This window comes from Peromyscus maniculatus, chromosome 9 (genome assembly GCF_049852395.1).
Source record: "Peromyscus maniculatus bairdii isolate BWxNUB_F1_BW_parent chromosome 9, HU_Pman_BW_mat_3.1, whole genome shotgun sequence".
NCBI lineage: Eukaryota > Metazoa > Chordata > Mammalia > Rodentia > Cricetidae > Peromyscus > Peromyscus maniculatus.
In genome coordinates this window covers 69,417,112-69,437,472 of record NC_134860.1, presented here as the reverse complement: position 1 = coordinate 69,437,472, position 20,361 = coordinate 69,417,112, and the positions used below count along the sequence as shown (strand labels likewise).

The window sequence follows — 20,361 nt, the reverse complement described above, 5'->3', positions numbered from 1 at the left end:
AGACACATACATATCATATACTGAGACACTGAACAAGCTGGCACATACACATACACATCATATACTGAGACACTAAACAAGCTGGCACAGACACATACATATCATATACTGAGACACAGACACATACATATCATATACTGAGACACTGAACAAGATGGCACATACATATCATATACTGAGACACTAAACAAGCTGGCACATACACATACATATCATATACTGAGACACTGAACAAGCTGGCACATACACATACACATCATATACTGAGACACTAAACAAGCTGGCACATACACATACATATCATATACTGAGACACTGAACAAGCTGGCACATACATATCATATACTGAGACACTGAACAAGCTGGCACATACACATACATATCATATACTGAGACACTGAACAAGCTGGCACAGACACATACATATCATATACTGAGACACTGAACAAGCTGGCACATACACATACACATCATATACTGAGACACTGAACAAGCTGGCACATACACATACATATCATATACTGAGACACTGAACAAGCTGGCACAGACACATACATATCATATACTGAGACACTGAACAAGCTGGCACATACACATACACATCATATACTGAGACACTGAACAAGCTGGCACAGACACATACATATCATATACTGAGACACTGAACAAGCTGGCACATACACATACACATCATATACTGAGACACTGAACAAGCTCGCACATACACATACATATCATATACTGAGACACTGAACAAGCTGGCACATACATATCATATACTGAGACACAGAACAAGCTGGCACAGACACATACCTATCATATACTGAGACACTGAACAAGCTGGCACAGACACATACATATCATATACTGAGACACAAACACATACCTATCATATACTGAGACACAAACACATACCTATCATATACTGAGACACTAAACAAGCTGGCACATACCTATCATATACTGAGACACTGAACAAGCTGGCACATACACATACATATCATATACTGAGACACTGAACAAGCTGGCACATACATATCATATACTGAGACACTGAACAAGCTGGCACAGACACATACATATCATATACTGAGACACAAACACATACCTATCATATACTGAGACACTAAACAAGCTGGCACATACCTATCATATACTGAGACACTGAACAAGCTGGCACATACATATCATATACTGAGACACTGAACAAGCTGGCACAGACACATACATATCATATACTGAGACACAAACACATACCTATCATATACTGAGACACTGAACCAGCTGGCACATACACATACATATCATATACTGAGACACAGACACATACCTATCATATACTGAGACACTGAACAAGATGGCACATACACATACATATCATATACTGAGACACTAAACAAGCTGGCACAGACACATACATATCATATACTGAGACACAGACACATACATATCATATACTGAGACACAGACACATACATATCATATACTGAGACACTGAACCAGCTTGCACAGATACATACATATCATATACTGAGACACAGACACACATGTGATAGAGTAGTGCTCAACAGCAGCAAAGAGCAAACTGGATTGGTTCAGGGACTGCCTTGGAAGACTCTCAAAAACATGCTGACAAGAAAGTGGACTCAAAAGGTTGTATTCTTTTGGGGACTCCATGCTTATGACTTTGCTGAAAGGAAAACCAGGAGTAATAATTATTTAGGGAAACTCAGGGAAATTTTGCAAGTGACAGAAGTGTTCTATGTCCTGATTATTATGATATCATGCAAACACAAGCATACACACACACACACACACACACACACAACTGTAAATGTGTGTGTGTGTGTGTGTGTGTGTGTGTGTGTGTGTGTGTGTGTGTGTAATCACATAACTGTGCCGGGTGGTGGTGGCACACGCCTTTAATCCCAGAGGCAGAGACAGGTGGATCTTTGTGAGTTTGAGGCCAGCCTGGTCTACAGAGCGAGATCCAGGAAAGGTGCAAAGCTACACAGAGAAACCCTGTCTCCAAAAACAAAAACAACAACAACAAAAAGATTCACATAACTGTATACTCTCAGTCAGTAATATGAGATGATAATTTCAAAAAATTATAACTAAAACTAAGCAATGGCCAGTGCCATGGGAAGATGACTGTAGTCTCCTAGCCTGATGGTGATGTGGTCAGAGTGGCTCTTGGATTTCGGGGTTCCTAAGTTTCAGTGCCAGTTCAGTACTGTCAGAAAGGTCTGAAGAGTCTGCTTCTGCCTTACAAATAGGTCACTCACTCGCCCCAGAAATTTGGTCTCCTTTGTGAAAACACAAAGTCCTGGAGAAGCCCCATTTCTGTCCTGCTCCCATTCTACCCTATGGTTCCAGGAAGCAAACCTTCCAGAGCAAAGCAGGATTCCATTCATATACTGCTTTCCCAGCCTCACACAGCCTCGGCTAATCTTTTAAAGCAGCAAGGAACAGGTGGGTGGCTTCTAGGCTGTCATCAGAGGGGGCAGAATGGGTGGCAGTTCAATCAGGCTCACCCATGAGTGTGTCACTGGCTATTTTTGTTTTCTGAATAAAGTGAAGGCAGAGTGTGGGACTAGCTGGGCCTTCCGCCATGTGTATTTGTGTATGTATGAACATGTGTGCATGAAAGAGGAGACTTTCCAAGAGAAACTGAGTGGGTGGCTGCCACTGACGGCTATACACAGACAAATACAAAACACTAAGCAACAATTACTGCAATCAGAAGCATGGGGTTGTCCGCCTGCATCAGCACAGCTGTTTCGGCTTCCATTCTTGCTGCAGAAACATTAGAGTGTGCTGGGGCTGGAGCTGGGCCTAGGGCTAGGGGTTGGGGCTAGAACAGGGGCTCAGACCATGACTGAAAAGTTTTCTGGAGTCTCCCTTAGTGGAGGACACAGAGTTCTTCTTGGTGCACTGAGAATACAATGCCCATGAGCATAGCAAATAGCTAGACTTGGCCAACAAGCAAGTCAAGCCACATCGTGAAGCTGGGGTTCAACCAAAGTTTCCCAACACAAGTATTGTCCAACCACTGCACCTACCCTATATATTCTCCCTGTTGTACTTAACCCTCTCTTATGAGCTTTCCTCATTGGAAAGGCCTTGGCTATTCTCTTCTCCTGTGCCAGCCCAGAGAGCTCAGTTGAGACAGCCTGGGGAGACATCAAGTCAAGAGCCTATATAACCATGGACAGTGTATTCTTGGTTAGCAAGAGATGAGAGAGAGGCCTCTGTGGCCCATGTTTCACCAAAGGGCTCTTGGGACAATCTCAAGACTTCTTGACCTAGATCCATCATAACCATTTGAATGTTATTTAAGAAATATATACAGGTTCAGTGTCTCAGACTCCCTGAAACTGTAACCCCAGGCCCTGCATTTACACACACTACCAGCCACTCTGATATTCAGCTAAGCTTAAAGCCAGCCCTCTGCTGGAGGGATAGAGGCCAGGGAGGAAGGATATTGACGTGCTCAGACATCTCCTTGTATCTCCCACCACATGCACAGCTTGGCACCTGTAGGGCTCAGCTTTCTCATGCTCAGGTGGAAGGTATGTCAGCAGCCTAAGGGAACCACAGAAGCCACCCTGGTTTGGAATGTATCAACAACAGTAACTGAATATCACCATTGGATCTATATGGTGCATTTCCATATTCTTTCCCTGGACCTGACAGTGGCCATTTGATGTAGATGTAAAGCTTTTCATTCTCCATGGGTACCTGGCAGGAGATCTACACTCAGCCACATCTAAGGCCCTCTGCCCATAGCACAGGGCCATGATCAATGAACAGCTTAGTTTACCCTCTCGGATTCTGCCTCTGAGCACTGGAACTTTTCTCAGTGGGCCATTTGAGGAGTCACAGGAAGTCTATGCTGGGAGGGGATTCAGAAAAGGCACACATCGGGTATTATTCTTCTCCCGCCCCAAAGCCACATGATGTGCCCAGAATTCTGAGTCCATCCCACGCTCAGAGCTTAGAGGCTCCAGGAAAAAGTTGGGCCAGGGTTGGTATGGTGATACCTATAATGGTACAAATGACATCATCCGTAACCTTTCTCCACAACAGGCTGGTTTCAAACAGCTGTAATTTATGGATGTTCTTCCGAGAGGAATTAGTCAATATATTTGTTTTCCCTTTGATATATAGCCACAGGAGCACGTCAGGCATGAGGTTTATTAAGCCTTGCCAATTTTCTGCCGCTTCTCAGCGCTATAGATTTTGCTCATGGAGTGGGCTGGTTCCACCCCAACATAGAAAACAAAATCATTTTAAATACTGAAAAGCCTTCCAGCGCTGAGAACGCATAGCATGCTAAGAGCCCAGCAGCAGCCTTGGAAAGGACAGACAGCTTGTTCCTGCAGCTGTGGTTGCTAAGGGGATTCTGAGTAGCATGGTGGGATGTGGGGCAGACTTCAGGTCACCTCAGTGTGCTTGTCACCCTCTCTTGGGTAGAGGATTGCAACTGTAGATTGCAGACAGCCATGACTCTAAGGTGACTTTTCACACCCCTGGCTCTGATGTCAGCTACAAATGGGACAAGCCCCCAGATCTAAATTAACTAACTAGAGCCAGGAGTTCCCACCCAAGTTGGGAAATAGTAGTTAACCCTGCTGCTTCCTCCTCTAATTGTCATGAAATAGGGACTATCTTCTACTTTCAGTTGAGGGTCCCTGCAAGTCTAAAGGGAATCCTTGAGGGAAAGATTGTCCATGGCCTTCCCAAGGTGATAAACACAAAACCCTCAGAGTGAGAGTTGCTGCCCCCAGAATGTTAGTATGTATAAGGAATGCACCAGAGTTGTGGAACCTAGTTCAGTGCATACATCTAAAAGAAACTCCCATTCCCAGGGCTCAGGGAACATTGCAGAAGAGAGGTAGAAAGATTGTAAGAGCCAGAGAGTCAGGGACCTTGCTGTGATAATGTGTCTCCTGATAACATCTGAGGTTATATATCCATAAAGTCTTGCCAACATGACATGAGCCAAACAAGGAGGTCACTGACAAATATGACAACTCCATGAGGAAAAAGCTCACAAGACTTCAACCCTCCACAAAGAACTACAGGTCACTGAGTAAAGCTAGGAACAGGAGGGGTGGCCCTTCCCAGAGAAGAGCAAACCAGTTGGTTGTCCAGTGCCAAATAGTCAGCCCTGGAAGCATACATGTAAGTAATGCTGAATAGACTCAACAGGATATATTTGGGAATATATATGTATATACAAATACATATATTATTCAATAACAATTGGTATCAAAAGAGGTATATGGGAAACTTTGGAGGGAGGGAAGGTAAGGTAGAAATGTAATTAAAATACAGTCTCCAACATTTTTATAGAAGTCACTAGTAATGTCATTAGGTTCTGCATTTTTCTTTTATGAGATACTTACTATTTTTTTCTTTTTGGATTTGTATTTCTTTAATTTTTGTAAGTTACAGATATACAGAAGCCCATCCATTTTCCCTATATTTCCCTATTTGTTATTATATAATTGTTCATAGTCATTTTTGTGATCTTTTGAATTTATGTTATATCCACTGTGACATCTCCTTTTCCATCTCTAGCTTTATGAGCTTCTCTCTCTTTTTCTTTGTCTAAACTTTTGCCATTTTTATCTCTACAAAAACTAACTTTTAATTTTAGTGAATCTTTATATGGCTTTTAAAGCCTTAATCTAGTTTATTCATACTATACCCCTTACTATTTCTTTCCTTGTCCTCATTTATTCCCCTTTTCTTTTCTGGCTTCCTGAAATGCACTGATAAGGTGTTTGACATAAATCAATGATATAGATGTAGGTGATTGTTACTATTAACATCTTATTATTGCATTTCTTTGTATTCCATATATTTTCATTTGTTTCAAAATTGTTGTCATTGTTTGTTCATTGGTTTGCTTGCTTGTGGGACAGACTTTTGCTAATGTAGCCCAGCATGGCCTTGAACTGAAGATCATCTTGCCTCAGCCTCCTAAGTAATGGTTTTAAAAGCATGCACTACCAGGTCTGGTTTTAGAAATGATATTTCCACTTTTGTGTTATCAGACTGGTGAAGATCATAAAGTTTAATAGGCTACATTTAGTGTGTTGATCTGAGTTAGTGAAAAGCTATCTTATACCTAATTAAAAGCTGCTACATATATATCAAAGTGACCAGACTCTGCTACTCAAATATGCTTCTTTGGCATAAGCATGATAATGACTGTCTTCAGGAACTATGGGCACAGGAGAAACTGAAAATAAAGCAAACATTACTTTTTCCTAAGAGAAATTTACATCTATATGGAGAATCAGCATGTATCGCGGGATGTCTCCTATCTGTACCAAGAAGAGAAAGACAGCTCTGAATCTCTACAAACACATCCACAAAAAGGGTACAAGCCAGTTTGCATAGTAAAAGGCTGACCTTGATTTGCCAGCTTTTTCCTGGGAACCCCCTTACCATGGGCTTTCTCCTTATACTGTTTCAGTTTCCTCTGAAGATGGATTTTATGCCTGGATTTATGGACATTTGCTGGACTAGCATATGACCACTTCATTGGGTTTGGGCTGTAAATCTCATAGACAGTGTCAAGCTCATAGGATCTGAATAAAGACAAAAATTTCCTGTCATTTTCTAATGTCATGGCCTATGAGTTTTCTAAAGTATACTTCTAATTATTATTTTAGAACACATTACTATTTATTTAAAATAGCTTACTATAAAACAGAAAGCCATGTTACAATAGCCACTACCTCTTAAATCCTATCTTTATTATCTCTTAATTTCATCAAGAGGATAAATTGAGTAATTGACCTGTTTCATATAAGTTTTTGTAAGTACACTCCTTGAAGCTTGTGTGATGTTGTAATTACCTAACCACACAGTTCTCAAAATATAGTATTAAACATTTTAGAGTCATGGTAGCTATATCCCATGGACATGTTTGAATAAACTTGCTTTTCTCTTAAATATAGAATATAATACAACCTCAAAAGTAAACAACAAAAAATGTTTTCCTTTGTGTGTGAGCTACCTGTACATCACTGTGAGCAGACACCTGACAGACACGACTTAAGAAAGGAGATCCTCTTGTCTCACAATTCTGGGATTCGATACAGTCCATCACGGCAAGGAAGGCATGCAGGCTGGGCATCTTTGCCTATAGCAGTGGAGGGTGAGGCCACAGCTCTTCACATCTCAGCTGACAAGCAAGTCAGGACTGCAAATGCAACCTGCAATCACATATAACTTTCAGGGGTCCTAATCCTAATCTTAACCCTTTGCCTGTCAGCTGGGTACTTTGTCCCAAAGATTCCACTTCCTTTCAAACCAGAAGCACCAGCTGGGGACCAGGTATACACACAAAGGGGGACATTATATATTCAAACCATAAGAACTTGCAGAATGCAGATTTTCAGGGACAATCATGAGACTCAGTCGGTCTGGGCTGGGGCCCAGGAGTCTTCATTTTATACAAGAGCACCCCACCACCACCATTTGATTGGAGCCCACTGACCTTCCTACCTCATGTTGTTGCTGCTTCAGCAAATGAGCAGTCTGGCTTTTTGATGGATGAGGTACATACAAGGGACAACTAGAGCGGCAGAAAGAAACATGGGAGCTATAGAAGTTAGATGCTGAGAGTGTAGGAAATAAAGCCACCATCCTAACAACACAGACCTTGCACACCTGCCCTAACCCATGGGAAGAATCAGAGTTCTGACCTAACACTTGTCTGGTGCATCCCAGATGCTCTGCAGATGTGGTCTTTGTAAGCCAGCTAAGGGTCCTATAAAATGGGTCCTATCCAAGGAGATGTCAGACAACTTGACCTGTCGGCCTGCTGAGGAGTGGGCAAGGTTCATGAAGGTTCATCTGCCCAGCTGTAGATCCCACCAAACTCCTTTAACCTTTCTCCCATAGCCGAGCCCCCAGCACATGTTAGGCACCGCTTGAAAGAGGGTTTTCAGGGTAGACATGCTTCTTCCATTTTCTTTCATTCTTTCACTTGGGCCTGCTGACTTGCTTCTCTGGAGGCCCCTCATTCCCATAAACAACTAACATCCCAGCTGTCTTTATAGCGGGAACCAAGGTGCCATGTGCAAGCAGGTTTCTACCTATGTGACCTGAAACAAGGGTCTCACCCTCTCTCTGACTTGGCTTCCTTACCTGAAAAGAAAGGGATGACAACCCTCATCCCTTCCCTTCAGAGTAGCCGTGTCAAGTGGGAGCTTCACATGCATTAGTTCACATACTCATTCCCTCTGCCTTGGCTAGATTTATGTCAGCTTGACACAAGTTAGAGTCATCTGAAAGGAGGGAACCTCAGTTCAGAAAACCCCTTCGTAAGATCCTGCTGCAAGCCGTTTTGTTAATTAGTGATTGATGTGGGAGGGTCCAGCCCATAGTGAGTGGTGCCATCCCTGGGCAGGTGATCCTGGTATCTGTAAGAAAGTAGGCTGAGAAAGCAATAAGGAGCATTCCAGTAAGCAGCACCCTCCATGGCCTCTGCAGCAGCTCCTGCCTCCAGGTTTCTGCCCTGCTTGAGTTCTTGTCCTGACTTCCTTCAGTGACTGACTATGATGTGGAAGCATAAGTCAAATAACCCTCTTCCTTTCCAACTTGCTTTTGGTCATGGTGTTTCTTCACAATAATAGAAACCCTGACTGGGATACTTTCAGATTGCTAAAATCAGAGGTAGGGCTATGGCCAGTCCAAGGCCATTGTCAGAAGTGAGCAAATGCAGCCTGCATCTTCCACTGGGAAGCAGAAGGACTATGACACAAGCAAGTCAGCAGAGGTGAGCAAAGAGTAAGCCCAGAATGAGACTGTGCTGGCAGGAAGGGGCCTGTGTCTGGAAATGAGTATTAGGAAGGACCTTCAGTCCTAAGTGATACTGGGGGACACCCACCATCAGGAAGGATGGCAATGGGGTTCAAAAGAAGACTGAAACGACACCCATAACCTCGTACAAACTGCACAAAAATGATGACATCATAGCAAGCCCTCCGTATACATACACATGCACAAACACATGAAGATATAGAATGTGCACAGACTCATGTATACAAATTCATAGATGCAGACACAAACGAAGGCCCAGAGCTGAACAGACAACTTAGATCTGGAATGTTCCTCACAAAACTGTGTTGAGCCTATTGGCACTATTAGGAGGCAGTGGAGCCCTTAAGAGGTAGAACCTAGTGGGAGGTAACTGGGTCACTGAAGCTGTGCCCTTGAAGGACATCAGCCCCTCTTCTCCTTTCTCCCTCTCTCCTAACTTCCCAGACACCACAAGGAGAGCAGCCTTACTTCACCTCGTGGTCCCACATAACATTTTGCCTCAACACAGGCCCAGAGTAAGGGAACCAAACAATCATGGATTGAAAGCCTTGTAACCAGAAGCCAAAATGAACCTCTTCTCTTGATAAGTAGATTTTTCTAGGTGCTTTGTAACAGCAACAACAGCTGATTAACACATGCAAACATATAAACACAACACACACATACATACCCACACACATAACCATATATTCAGATAATTACATGTAAATATACATATATTTACATGTGTGTAAATATATATACATATATATATATAAAGAGAGACAGAAGCATATATACAGACAAAATACACATATATGTATACACAGATACTAACCATGGGGACACAGACAGATGTAGGTACACAGAAAGACACAGGTATAGACACAATAGCACATGCACACATAGATGCAAGCATGTACAAATCATACCAAGCACAGAGACATGCAAATTAAAATATACGTCCAGACATGTACACAGACAGATACACCATACAGACACACATACAGATATACATACTTGCAAACACAAACACATAAAACACACACATAACATACACTCAGTATTCACACCACACATATGCATGCACATAGAGACACAGACATAGAAATTCACACAGGCACATACAGAAATAAACACAACGCACACAGGCATACACACAGAAAGACACACACGAGGTGATTCATGCCTGCGTATGCATAGACACCATGTGCAATGCTGAAGCACCATGTCCCTCTTTGAACCTGGCCCGAGTGCTTTCCCTGCACAAAACTGTCTGGATACGGGGTCGTAGGATGAGAAATCCGTGTCCTGCCAGTAAAATCAGGAACTGGGAAACATCAACCAAGTTGTATTTACACAGAAAAGCACAGATCTGTGAGGCTCCCGGGGGACTATCAAACAAAACCATGTGTGTTTTAATCTTATGTATATTGACTCTGAAAAAAAAAAAAAAACCAACTGACTCTGCACAGTAGCTGGGTCCATGCAAGTTGCACCTGAGCTCCCAGGAGCAGGGTGCTGTTGACTTATGCTAATGGCTGGACTGCAAAAGCCCCTCCAGGAGGACTCTGAACCAACCCGAGAGGGAGGGAAAGAGAGCTATGACTGGAGGAGAGTCAGCAAGCTGGGCACTGTGAACTCTTTACACCATCCTCCCCTCTGACCCGCCAACGCTTGCCCTCCTGGCACCCACGGGCAGGTACCAACACGACAGTGAAGTTGACAGCCTGACCAGTCCTCCACTGTCTCTATCCTGCTGGGCTGTAAAATCTGTACCAACACGAAGGGACTTGTCTTATCCATTGCTGAGTCCCAACAGCTTAGCTCAAAGCAGATGTTTGATCATTTGTTTTTTAAAGAGGAAGAAATTACTTAACAAGTAGACAATAGGGAAGAGAATGAGGGCAGCTAATGTTCAAGAGTGCTGTAGTGTACTTCTGGGTTCAGGAGTCTCCTACCCTCTTCTGCTGACATAGCTCATCCATTCCTGCCATCCTGGCTGTCTACCAATGGTTTCTCGGTCCCTGGGGCAGGCGTCCACCTGAGCCTTCTCCCCTACTTAGTCTTACATGGTCACAGCGCAAACTGAGAAATCCACAGGACCGTGCATAAATCCATCAAAGCTGGGACAAGAACTTGCCAAAGAAACACCAATGGGAAAGAGGTAGTCTTGCTCTGGCAAGAGGTGAAAATCACCAATGTGGGTCCTTAGTACAATCAGGACACTGTCCCCTTTACCTCCCCCATTCCTCAATGTGATTTCCACCCAAGCCTATCCTGAGGCCTTGACCACCTCTTCACACCTGTGAGATGGCTCACTGGAGTCTCACATACACCCCTCCCCCACTTCACTCTCCCTCCTACAGGTCTGTCCTCAGGCTTCATAAAACATGCAGCGTCTACTCTAAAACAACGCAAACCTCCAAAGATACACTGAAAAGAATCAAATGGCCTTCCCTCCTGGAACAAATAATAACTGCGAAAATACAGAAAACAAACATTGGGCATCTGCTAGAATGGGATAGTGGTCCCCAAGAGAGGGGACACAAATAAACAACTAGGTTGTTGGCCTACCCTTCTTCCAAAGTCTCCAGACTGAAGGATGTTAGAGGCAGGAGAGGAAACCCAGAAGGAGCCCACAATCTCCCTGACTTAAAGAGACAATTCTGGAAATCCTTAAGGGACTAAGGTATTGTCTTGTAAAGGCTCAGATGATTCTCAATGATCTCTACCCCCAATATTGATAGCCATGTGTTCTCAGGCTAATCATAAAAACCAAGAGCATGTGACATAAGCCCTGATGAATGAAGATGGAAGGTTGTAAGAGTCTGTGGCTGGCTGGCTGTCATCTTAGAGGCTCTCTCTCTCTCTCTCTCTCTCTCTCTCTCTCTCTCTCTCTCTCTCTCTCTCCCTCTTCCTCTCCCTCTCTCTCTCAGCCTCTCTCTGTGTCTCTGTGTCTGTCTGTCTGTCTGTCTGTCTGTCTCTCTCTCTCTCTCTCTCTCTCTCATTACTTCTCCCATCACCTTTCTTCCTTCTTTACCCCTCTCTTCTTCCTTCCCTCTCTTCCTCTTACTGTATTGGGGGGGGCAGTAGATACCATGTGTATGACTAGCCTGTGGAAAGGCCCATGTGTTAAGGAACTGACATCCACATGACTTAGCCTGGAAGCAGGTTTTCCAGCACCTTCAGAGGACCAGCACTTTGGCCACAATTTGACTATGCTCTCATAAGAGACCTTGAGTCAGAAACAGCCAGCTAAGCTAATCTGTCCTGAAATTAATCCACAAAATCCCACAGAAGCCCTGTGAGGTGGTACATGTTGTTTTAAAGATGTCATCAGAATCTTCACAAACAAAAAAGGGGGACATCAGAAATAGGAGATGTGGAGGCAAAAGTAAACTCCTTTTTTTATTTCTATAAATGCCTTAAAATACAGCTGATTGCTTAAAGCAAGAATACCAACACTATAGTTTTTTAATTCATATCAAAGCAAATACAGGATTTCCATCATATAACAGCAAGAAAGCAATGGAATGTACTGGAATTCACTGGAATATAGTATTATACATTTGAGCTGATGTATTATTATTTAAAATTAGACTAAAAATGTAGAACTATATGCTACAATACTATATAACTGATAAGAAACTGAAGTAATGGTTTAATAAGCCAACAAATGGGATTTATATAATAAGAAAAAGAAATTGATCCAAAAGAAAGCAGAATAAAGAAAGGGAGGACCAGAGAGAAGATTTCAAGATAAATATAAATCCAATCACATCAAATTTAAATGATTAAAACAATACTCAACTAAAAGGCACTGTTTCAAGCTGTATTGTTGGGAACAACTATATACTTCTGCCTACAAAAAGAACTACTTTAAAGGGCTAAAAACTAAAAGCTGGTCTGGAGGATGACTCAGTATAATGCTTGCTTATAAGCATGAGGACCTAAGTTTGACACTCAGAACTCAAGTAAAACTGCCAAGTATAGTAGTGTGCATTTGAAGTCTCAGGTCTGTGAGACTGAGACAAAAGGTTCCCTGGCACTTGCCAGTCAGCCAGTCTAGCCTAACTGGTGAGCTCAGGCAAATGAAAGACTCTGCTTCAAAGGAGGTGAATGACATTTCTAAAAATAATACCCATAGTCATAGTCCAGCCTTCACAAGCACACACATGCACACCTGTACACACATGTGCATTAAAAAAAAAACCCTAACAGTTCATGAGGAAAACACCCTAATACAAGAAAGCCAAGGTAGGGTGGCCATATAGATTACCAAGCAAGATAGGTTTTTAAAGTAAATAATATTACCAGGGAGGTACACGTCCACTCCAAATGATGGGAAAGGCAGTTCCCAAGGTAATATGCAACCATCTGCATGCATTATAGACAGGACTTCAAATCCAAGAAGCAAAAGCCAATGGAATAAGAAGCCACAGCAGACAAATCTAGTTTCCACTGGAGACTTCAACACAGGACTCATAATAACCCCAGGAGCTTGAGGTGAATGGAAGACAGTGCTGGAAATCAACCAGAGAGTTCTAGCCCAAGGAAGACAGGCTAGCCCAGGCTAGGACTGTGAAAGCAGAAGTCAACAGACAGCCCATAACCATCTAGAGCAGTGGCTCTCAACCTTCCCAATGCTGTGACCATTTAATATAGTTCTTCATGTTGTGGTGACCCCCAGCCATAGAATTATTTCATCACCACCTTATAACTGTAATTTTGCTACTGTTATGAATGGTAATGCAGGATCTCTGATATGCGACCCCTGTGAAAGGGTCATTGGACCCCTAAGGGGTCACAACCCACAGGTTAAGAACCAGTGATCTAGAGCCTTCCTTCACAGCCATGATAACTTGGACTTCTAGAAGGTTCTAGAGCAGGCAGTGTCTATGGGATACTTCTAGTTTGAAAACAGGATTGATTCCATAGCTGTAAGACCCCCCTGCCAATGACCTACAGATGCAGTTCATTGACTAAGCATGGGTACCATTTTTCTTTGATGAGTTTTGTGACATGTAATTGCCATATAATAAGCAGCACATATTTACGGTTAAAAATGTGACACATTTTTATAGCTGTGAGACAGTAACTACAATCTTCATAATGAATCACGCTATCACCTCCAGAAGTTTCCTCATCCTGTTTCCTTACCCTGCCTCCCATTCATCTCAACTCACTGCTAACCTCATTTGTTACAGCCCCAAAGTGGAGGGGAAAATCCAAATATCTATTAGAAGGACAGCTGGTAAGCAAACTGTATTGTGCTCACATACTAGATACTATTCAGCAGTGAAATAAAGAATCAGAACACAAAACAACAAGAATGAGCATAAAAAATTCATATTCAAATCAAGAAGACCTAGAAATAAGAAAACTCTACCCAAGGGCTGGAGACACACATGCATACATGCACACAGCTACACTAACAAATTCATACACACACACTCACAACCCAACACATACAAAAAAGCACACATACAATACCACTCACAAGACACACTACACACATGTACACACACACACCACAATATACTCAACACCATAAATACATCATACATACAACACACATATACAATAACACACATATACCACCAATATAACATCACATACGCAACAGCACACATGTACAATACCACAGATATACCACTACACACACACAAACCACATATCTACAACACCACTCACAACACATTACAGATACAACACCACACATACAACACAACACACACATACATACCACATTCCTTCACACACAGCACCCTAGATACAATGCCACTTATATAATACCACTCACGACACATACAACACAACATATACAACACCACATATAGGACACCACACACTACACAGGACAGGCTACATGTATACAACCACATACACAACACACACATACAATGTCACACACATACAGCTCAGCACACATACAACATAATATACACAACACCATAAATACACCACACACACACACAACACCACTATACATCACCACACATACAACACAATCACACACCACATATACAACATGACAAACTGACATACACACACAATAACATTCACCAAACATATATCACCATGGACACACAACACCACATATACACCACCAATAACACAATACCACACACACAACACCAACAGCCAAGAAGAAACTGCTTAATCCAGAACTTGACCAACCTTGGCAGTCCATGTTTCTAATATGAACTGTCCTGGTATAGGCAGTAGTTAGTTCCTCAGTGTGCCAACCTGACATCTCCTTAACAAGTTACAATGCCGAACGTGTTTTCATGAGCTATTTTCAGTCTATAGATACTCTTCTCTAAAATGCTTCTCAACTCATTTTCTACATTTATACCACTGGAGTCTTTGGATGACAGGACTGCAAAGCAATATAAGGAAAACAAGGAATAGATAGATTTTTTTCCCTATTTTTTTGGCGTATTTTTATTAATTAAATTTGTTCTTTGGCAATTCCATATGTGTTTATGATACATTCTGATTACACTGTCCCCACCTTCTCTTATCTCCCTCCCACCTGTCACTATCCCCATGCCCTACAAATCTCTTACCCACATTTGTCAGCCCAGTGAGTTTAACTGGGGCCATCTATGTGAACATGGTTTGGAAGTGGCCTTGTATCCTGGCGAGTTCAGCAGGGTATGCACAACTAAAGTCAATAATCCTCCCAAGACACAAACACACACAGAGCGAGAGAGAGAGAGAGAGAGAGAGAGAGAGAGAGAGAGAGAGAGAGAGAGGGAGGGAGGGAGGGAGGGAGGGAGGGAGGGAGGGAGGGAGGGAGGGAGGGAGGGAGGGAGGGAGGGAGGGAGGGAGGGAGGGAGGGAGGGAGGGAGAGAGAGAATCTATCAGTGGCCAATAGTTTAGCAAAGAGTGGTTGGGGAGACACAAGTGCACCCTTCATCCCTGACTGGTGTTGACAGGGCCACTGTTAAGCAAATCCAGTGCAGGTGTCCACAGCTGCTGTGGGTTCAAGATCACAGTGCCTCTGTCTAGAAGATGACATTTCATGGTATCTTCCCCATCTTCCAGCTCCTCCATTCTTTCTGCCCACTTGTCCACGATGCTCCCTGAGCCATAGAGGTGATGCTACAAATGTTCTGTTTAGAGCTGAGGCCTCAACCATTATTCTCAGCACCCTGAGCAGCTGTTGAGTCTCAGCATTCATCACCATTCACTGTAGAGAGGGGCTTCTCCATTAGGTTTCCATATGGCATTTTCACACATACTTCATCCTGGTTGACCATCGTCTCTTGCCTCTTCTGCCATTTTTAACAGCCAGAAGTCTCTTTGTTGATGCTTAAAAGGAAGCATATCTAAGAGAAGACATTTCTAGGAGGGGAACAGGATATGCAAAGACCCCGAGACTGCAGAGTGCTTAGTGTGTTTAAGGACTAACCACTAAGCTGGCTGGAGCTGGGTTGGAGTAAATGAAGGGAAGGAGAGAAAAGGATACATGCTCGTGGGAAAATCTACTTCCCCATGTATTATATATGGCACTGAGCTCTGAAGGATTGACGATGGAAGTAAACATTTAATTTTTAAAATCAGTGTAATCTGATTATTTGACCACTGGCCTATAGCCCACTCCATGCTTTTCTTGGAGTTTAGTCCCTGGATGCCAGATGGAAGCAACTGTTTCCCACTGTAAAGATTTTATCCCCTGACTCTGCGTCTCCCAGGAGGTCTGCCCATACTTCCCCCACCACTCAGATCCAGTGGAATGGCAGGGGCTTGTAGCTGACATCATGGGAGGAGTATTTAATCAAGAATAATTTAAACTGCTTACCGGACTTCATTTACCATTATGATAGGACATAAAAGTTTAAGGCTTTTGCCAAAAAAAAAAAATCTATGATCCAGCTCCATACAAGTTCTAATAAATCTGCAAAGAGGGAATTTGTCATCTCTCAATAAATGTGTCTTTTCTGCACTCTCCTCTGAAAACTTGAAAATCTCAGATATAAATCTCAGTTGGAATCTTCATTTCTCTCTCCTCAGGGGCATGATGTTCCATGCTGGAACATGGATGCCTCCTGGCACCCTCTTCCTAGTCTCTGACATTCATCCTAATTCCTTCCTCCCAATTTCTACATCTTCTTTCTCCATCCTAGGAGGTTCCAGATGGACTGTCCAAGTGTTCAAAAGCCTCTCATGTTCCTCATCTTGGGAATGAGGCTGTGCCATGTGGCCTGGAAGGCCCATTCTTTTTCCAATGGCCCTTGGAGGCACTCAACTTGGTACCAGCACTGATGTCTCTGAAGGCTTGTGGGTTGGGCACTAAGGGAATAAGAGGTAGAATAAAGATTTGAGGAGAGGCTTCCCTGAGGACACTGAAGACCAATTAAAGTACCCAGGTACAGGTAGTGTCATGGATGCCTATCCTCCAGGCATGACACCAAGGTTGCCCTCTTGGACCCTCAGCAGCGGTTTGTGACCCTCCATACAAGATTGAGTCTGTTAATTTTCTCAAGGTGTCACAGTCACCGAGCAGAGAGACATTTTCTTGAGTGGCATCATCACTCCTGAGTTGCCCATGCTCCTAAGGATAACCCCTCATCCACACTCCTATAATTAAAAGTAAAATTAAATTCATTGGTTCAAGATGGACATGGCTGGAATCCTCTCTTTGGTCTTTTGTTGGTGCTTTATCAGAAGTGAAAAGACATCTCTTCATCTCCCCAGGAAAAGTTCACACAACAGGCCAAAAATTCAAAACTGCAGGCCTGGTTACTTGCTACAACATGGATTCGGAAACACTCACCCTGCTCCCCATAAGTGGAAGAAGCAGAAACAGAGGCCCACACTTTGGATGATTGTGCAGATAGGAAATGTCCACCAAACTCATAAAGGCAGAGAGTCAATTAGGCATTGTGCGGGAACCATGAGGAAACTGAAATAGCCTGCTAATGAGTTCAGGGTGTCTTAGGGGGTAGTGAAAGCGTTTTGGAATTAGATAGTGGCAATGGATGCAAAAGTAAATGAATATACTAAAAACCACTGAGTTGAGCACTTAAAAATGATGAGTCTTATGTCATGTGATGTGTATTTCAATCAGAAAAATGCAGATGTTGTCAATGGACAGAGGATCTGCCTCAGTGTAGATGAGACAGCTCTGCCAGCTTAAGGGAGGGTGAAAGGTCTAATTCTCAGGACAGGCTTCCCTGACCCAGAAGACTTCTTCTCTCTAGGAACCAGGCTGCTGCCTAGAGTGCAGAGTCTCATCCTGGTGGTTGGCCTCCACTAAAGGACCCCAAACCAAATCCCAGATGCAGTTCATCTCAAGGTGTGATACCAGGACAGGGCCACATCAGAACTAACTGGGGATCTTGTTTTAAAAAATCAAGTCCCTAGCCCTATCCCAGACCAACTGAATTGGATTTTTATTTTTAACAAGCTCTCTGGGTGATTCTTTCACAAGCGAAAGTTTGAAAACCATTTTGAGTTGGAGTGCTTTTCAAACTTTAAGGCGCATACAAATCATGGGAGATCTTATTAAAATGTAGATGATTCTGACTCCATGAGTCTGGGGTGGGGCCTGAGAGTCTGCATTTCTAATCAGCTCCCAGATGTTCACATCCCTGCAGCACAGTTTCTGCTTTGAGCGTCAGGGGTAGAGTAGATTTTTTTTTTTCTGTTTGCTTATTTGTTTGGGTTTTTTAGGACAGGGTTTCTCTGTGTACAGTCCTGGCTGTCTTGGAACTCTCTCTGTAGACCAGGCTGTCCTTGAACTCATAGAGATCCACCTGTCTCGGCCTCCTGAGTGCTACCTGCAGAGTGCAATTGTACAAAGAACTTTGGGGAAGTCAAGTGCCCAGGTGCCACTCTAAGATTCTGAAGTGGATGGGCATGGCCTCAGCATAAGGGTTTAGAAAAAATTCCGCACCCCCTCCGGTGATTCTAAGAGACATCCATATTTGGGAACCACTGGGATGGAGGCAAAAGGAAGTTGTGTGTGGGTGGCAATGTAGCCTAAGGAGCTGAAATCTTGAGAAAGCTTAAGTCCGAGGAGAGAGACTCTGCAGCAAAGAAGAAATTGTTCTGTCGCCATCTACACACACCAGAGCTTCCTGTGGCTCACCTCTCAAGAATGAGTGGAGGATTGCATTTCAAACTTCAAGCCTCAATAGATGGGGGAGTAGAGAGTCCCTGCCAGGTTTCTTCTTTTAGTCTACCTTCTTAGAGCTTGGGCTTAAGAACAAAGCCATCAGTAGACTAAGGAAGGTCCCTGGGCAGAGACAAGGAGCATCACCTATCCAGGACATCCCATTCACCATCGCCACCTTCAATCCAGGTAAGTCTTGGAAGGAAATAGAGACACGATTCTAAGACAGACAGGAGCTATTCTGGCTTCAAAACAAGGCTGTTTTCTCTCTGAGCAGAATAGACTCAGTGCAAACCCACTGCAGCTACCTCCAAAGAAGACCAGAAAAAAAATTCACCTCAGTGAATCCAAGCTGCAATCTATTCTGAGGCATGGTGACACCACTGTTGAGAATTCCATTCTTTAATGAGCAGGCTGAGATCACCAGGAGTCTGAGCCCTAGAAACTCATGATGTCTTACACAGATAGCCAGTCCTGAGAAGAACTCACACTGCCAAAAGGTACTCCTCAGCAAACTAATGAAATGTCCACCTAACCATCTAGATACGAGTCTCGTATAGGTGCCCCACCAATAAGATCTCACTGCTGCCCTTTTTCATAGAAGGAGATTTCCTGTACTCTTAGCAATATGAGTCCCTTGAAACGCACTCTATAGTCTTTGCAGTGTATTAGTAACTCTTCCTTTTCTATTAACTTGGTCTCTGATGAATTTAATTCATTCACATCCTGAACATCACTAAGTTGTCCAGTACCCTGGCATGCCTTGGCAGGGACCACAGCAGAGGATCTTTTGGCTTCTTCATCCCACAGTTACCACTGTGGTTTCCATTGGTTTAGATGGGAGAATGCTGAGAAATGTAGACCTCCATGCTACCCAGGTTTGCGGGAAGGCTCTCGAGGTTTAGGGGAAAGACATGACCACCAAGAAGGAAGAAGGATGCAAAAACTAAGGAATGTGAAGGCAGTTTGCCCTGAGTAGTGAAAGACAGATGTCAGAAGCAACATGCAAGCGTGCTGAGCAGGGCTGTTCCTGCACCACGTGGCACAGAAACGCAGGCCATATTTCAGAAGGAAATAAAAATGTGTCTGTAATTAATGATCCTCCAGGAACACATGGCCCTTATTAATGTAGCAATTTGGAGAAACATAATTCACTAAACATTGGGCTTGAAATGCAGAATGCTTTTGCAGCTGGAGGAGGATTCAGGGAAAGACGAAGGCACCCTTGATGGCTTCCCAAGGGTTCCAAGGACAGGGCACTGGGAGGGGCAGGGGCAGAGCTGGGTCACCCACATTGAGAAGCTGGGGCACTTGGGGGGAGGCACCTGAATTCTTGCCATCTTCTCTTTGGAAGATGACCTTGGAGTTTATATGGGTAAGCCAGGAAACCTAATCTGCCTGGG

At 43.3% G+C, this 20,361-nt stretch overlaps 1 long non-coding RNA gene across 1 annotated transcript in view; it reads right to left on the bottom strand.

Annotated features, from left to right (window-relative positions):
* The window catches only part of LOC121832350 (uncharacterized), a 47,341-nt gene that overhangs the window by 14,846 nt on the left and 12,134 nt on the right, over nucleotides 1-20,361 (bottom strand). The window contains exon 4 of the long non-coding RNA XR_013042512.1: nucleotides 6,466-6,608. This is a non-coding gene — a long non-coding RNA (uncharacterized LOC121832350). The remainder of the gene's footprint in view (nucleotides 1-6,465; nucleotides 6,609-20,361) is intronic.